Source organism: Spermophilus citellus (assembly GCF_964194105.1).
Source record: "Spermophilus citellus genome assembly, chromosome: 4".
Classification (NCBI taxonomy): domain Eukaryota; kingdom Metazoa; phylum Chordata; class Mammalia; order Rodentia; family Sciuridae; genus Spermophilus; species Spermophilus citellus.
The window spans coordinates 141,713,280-141,718,089 of record NC_138185.1 but is presented as its reverse complement, the minus strand read 5'-3'; the positions used below and the strand labels follow the sequence as shown (position 1 = coordinate 141,718,089).

The following is a 4,810-nucleotide window of genomic DNA, read 5'->3' as shown; positions in this document are numbered from 1 at the left end:
AATATCATATATACATGGAGTATAACTTCCCATTCTTGTGATTGTACAGGATGTGGAGTTACACTGGTTGTGTATTCATATATGAACTTAGGAAAGTTATGTCTGATTCATTCTACTGTCTTTCCTATCCCCATTCCCTTTCCCTTTTCTTCATTTACCTTTGTCTAATCCAATGAGCTTCTATTCTCCCCCCCTTCCTTATTTTGTATTAGCATCTACATATCAGAGAGAATATTTGGCCTTTAGTTTTTTTGGGATTGACTTATTTCACTTAGCATGATAGTCTTCAGTTTCATCCATTGGCCATCAAATGCCATAATTTCATTCTTCTTTATGGCTGAGTAATATTCCATTATGTATATATATCACATTTTCTTTATCCACCTATCTGCTGAAGGTCACCTATATTGGTTCCATAGCTTCAGTTTTTGTGAAGTAAACTGCTATAATCGTTGATGTGGCTGCATCACTATAGTATGCTGCTTTTAAGTCCTTTTGGTATATGCTGAGGAGTGGGATAACTGGGTCAAAGGGTGGTTCCATTCCAAGTTTTCTGAGGAATCTCCATACTGCTTTCCAGAGTGGTTGTACCAATTTGTAGTCCCACCAGTAATGTATGAGTAAAACTTTTCCCCCATATCCTCACCAATGTTTATTGTTACTTATATTCTTGATAATTGCCAAAATGACCAAAATTTTAAAGACTGACCATCTCAAGCTTTGGTAAAAATATGGGATAATAGATTCTGATTATTCTCATACTAAAAATCCTGTGCTTCCACAGAATACAATACTATTCAGCAATAGAAGAGAATGTACTGTTGGCAAATGCACATCATATATAAATAAACCTCAAAAATGTGACGATTAGCAAAAGAGGCCCTATGCAAAAGAGTGTACAACTCATATGAAACACTTAAAAAGAGAAGTTTAATTTTAGGAACAGAGCAGATCAATAGTTACCTGGGGCTTAGATGGAATGGGGAGGGATACAAGGGAACATAATGGAATGTTCTATAGTTTGTGCTGGTGATTACATGGAGTATAGATGCTGGTTAGAAGTAAGTAAACTTTATGCTTAAAATAGATTCATTTTTATTATATGTAAATTATACCTCCTTAGAGTTGATATTTTTCAAAAACTCTATTAACTCTGTTCACTGAGACTTTAATGCACCAGTACAAGGTAAAAAGGAGACTCTTCTTAATAGTACTTTGGTAAGTATTTAATGAAATATTTGAAACAGTATTTAGAAATCTTATGGAAGTTAACATAAATGGAAGTGGATTGTGTACATTATCATAATTAAATTAAACAAAAGTCAGTAAAAATAACCCACAAAGTGAGCTTAGTTCCCAAAGGATACTGTAACAAAATACCATAAACAAGATGACTTAAAATAACAGAAATTTATTGTCTCACAGTTCTGGAAGTTAGATATCATAAACCAAGGCATTGGCAGGACTGTGCTTCCTTTGAAACCTTTCAAGGAACTTCTCTTTGTTTTTTCCCAGCCTTTGGTTGTTCGCTGCAGTCCTTGGCTTTCCTTGGACAGCAGGTGCAGAACTCTAGTCTCTGACTTTGTTGTCACATGGCCTTCTCCCTGTCTGTCTACATCCTCACCTGGCCATCTTCTAGTAAGGACACAGTCATATGTATTCTATTCATTAACTGAACACTTATAGAATACATATAATATGCCAGGCCTTGAGCTGGACCCTACAGACAAAAACATGAATAAAAAACCTCCTGTTATAAAACTTAGATCTCATAAAGAAAAGACCCAAAGGACTTAAAAACAGCATACTACAGGGACACAGCCACATCAATGTTTATAGCAGCACAATTCACAATAGCTAAACTGTGGAACCAACTTAGATGCCCTTCAGTAGATGAATGGATAAAGAAAAAAAACATGGCATATATACATAATGGGGTATTACTCAGCAATAAAAGAGAATAAAATCATGGCTTCTGCAGGTAAATGGATGCAGCTGGAGAAGATAATGCTAAGTGAAGTTAGCCAATCCCCTAAAACACAAATGCCTAATGTTTTATCTGATATAAGGTGACTAACTCATAGTGGGGTAAGGAGGGGGAGCATGGGAGGAATAGAGGAACTCTAGATAGGGCAGAGGGGTGAGAGGGGAAGGGAGGAGGCAGGGGGTTAGAAATGATGGTGGAATGTGATGAACATCATTATCCAAAATACATGTATGAAGACATGAATTGGTGTGAATATACTATGTATACAATCAGAGATATGAAAAATTGTGCTCTATATGTGTAATAAGAAATGTAATGCATTCTGCTGTCATTTATCTTTAAAAAATCAATAAAAAATTTTTAAAAAGAAAAGAGAACCAGTAAATAAATACTTAAAATATCTTGTGAGGGGCAGGAGTTGTGGCTGGCTCAGTAGTAGAGCACTTCCCTGGCATGTGTGAAGTCCTGAGTTTGATCCTCAGCATCGCATAAAAACAAACAAATAAATAAAAGATCCATTGATCATCTTAAAAATATAAAGTGTATATTTCTTAAATGTGCCACCATAGGAATTTTTTCAAAGTTCATAGATGGCAGAGACAAGAGAGTGACTACTCATACTTGGGCATTTCTAGAAGATGGTGACATTTGAGTTGCAGGTTCCAGAAGGGGCATTCTTTCTCTAGGAAGAACAGGGCCAAGGGTTAAGGCACAGGAAATTTTCTTCCAGTCAACAAGACTAGCATATCCAAAGACATGGAAGCATGAGAAGCATACAGCCTGTTCAGGACATTATTGGCGGTTCAGACTTAACAGGTGACAGGTGCATGACGTTATGAGGAAGAGCAGAGAAAAAGCCTGGAAGTTTTGTATATGGGGCCAGGTACTGATCAGCTTTCTGCACCGTGGCAGAAATTTAGGTGTATCCTATGGGAAATATAAAGTCAATTAAAAGCTATTTAGCAAAGATGTAATAATTTGTATTTGTAAGCAGGAAAGTGATAACTATATTCATAGAATTTATTAAAAGGAATCTAAAAAGTGTCTCCCCCAATCAAGGCAATAGCAATTGAACAGGAAAATAAGGAGTGGCTTTAGGAAATATTTTAAAGGGAAAATTATTGCTCACAGTAATTGAGAAGAAGGGCGAACTCCCTAAGTACTTCACAGCATCAAGTGCAGAAGAGAAGATGGGTAAGACAATGTTATTTAAATATTTAGATTATTTATGTTCCTCTTTTTGTACCAATGGATTTGGGGGTGCTTTGCAGGGACAGAAACATTTACAACAGGTTAAAAAAATAAAATAAATGAGAAAATGGAAGTAAAGAGAAGTAATTGAAATCAAGATTTAAATTTGGCACCCAAAATGCATGCTGCATGACTTATACAATCACTTGATATGAAACAGATTTGGTTTGGAATTTCTTAACGGCCAGAGCAAAGAGAGATATCACCTCAGTGCAGTATTCACAGTGCCCAAGAAGTAAAGATCAAAACCCAGCATTCCGTGTCCCTGAGAATGGAAAGAAAATTCCTGGAGAAAAGAGCCAAATGGTACACATCAAGCTGGAAGAACCATGGGACAAGTGGAGATAGATAGATTAAAAATATGAATCCCGAGTTCAAGAGAGAGGTCAGGTATGCCCACCGAGGTGTGGGAATTATTGCCCCAGATGCGTATGAACTTCAAAAATTTTCATTGTTACCTCCTTCACCACTGCAAGAATTTCATTAGCAGTAGAAATACATTGCTCCTATTAAAAATGAGAACATTGGCGTCTGGCTCCTGCTCCCACAGCCATTACAGTACATTGAGATCCATAGAGCCAGCAAGGGGCAAGGGAGGCCCGGACAGGTACTGGGCAACTGTGTGCCTCACTGAGGAAAAACAACTAAACATGGGCAAAGGAGATCCTAAAAAGCCCAGAGGCAAAATAGATAGATAGATAGATAGATAGATAGATAGATAGATAGATAGATAGATAGATAGATAAATCACCCTATGCATTCTTTGTGCAAGCTTGATGGAAGGAGCACAAGAAGAAGCACCCAGACACTTCAGTCAACTTCTCAGAGTTTTCTAAGAAGTGCTCAGAGATGGAAGACCATGTCTGCTAAAGAGAAAGGAAAATTTGAAGCCAAGGCAAAGGAGGACAAGGCCCGTTATGAAAGAGATTGAAAACCTGTACCCCTCCTAAAGGGGAAACAAAAAAGAAGTTCAAGAATCCCAACACACCCAAGAGGCCCCCGGCAGCCTTCTTGTTCTGTTCTGAGTATCGCCCAAAAATCCAAGGAGAACATCCTGGCCAATGCATTGGTGATGTTGCAAAGAAACTGGGAGAGAGGTGGAATCCCACTGCTGCAGACGATAAAAAAAGCTGCCATGGTGAAGGAAACATAAATAGGATATTGCTGTCTACTGAGCTAAAGAAAAAAGACCCGATGCTTCAAAAAGGGGGGCTGTCAAGGCTGAAAAAAAGCAAGAAAAATAAGGAAGAGGAGGAAGAGGAGGAAGATGAAGATGATTAGGAAGAAGATGATGATGAATAAATTGTTTCTAGGGCAGTTTTTTTAATCTATAAAACATTTAACACTCCTGTGCACAACTCACTCCTTTTAAAGAAAAATTGAAATGTAAGGCTGTGTAATTTTTGTTTTTAAACTGTACAGTGTCTTTTTTTTTTTTTTTGTATAGTTAACACCCTAGCAAATGTGTCTTTAGATAACCCTGTCCTGGGGATATTTTTTCAATAGCCACTAACTTGCCTGGTGCAGTATGTGAATTGTAAATTGGCATGGAAATTTAAAGCAGGTTTTTGT

At 37.3% G+C, this 4,810-nt stretch overlaps 1 pseudogene across 1 annotated transcript; it reads left to right on the top strand.

Annotated features, from left to right (window-relative positions):
- Window positions 1–3,888: 3,888 nt before the first annotated feature.
- LOC308648546 (high mobility group protein B1-like) lies at window positions 3,889–4,540 on the top strand (annotated as a pseudogene). Its single transcript has 2 exons — window positions 3,889–3,919; window positions 3,981–4,540. The product of its transcript is annotated as a high mobility group protein B1-like (transcript).
- The last annotated feature ends 270 nt before the right edge of the window (window positions 4,541–4,810 follow it).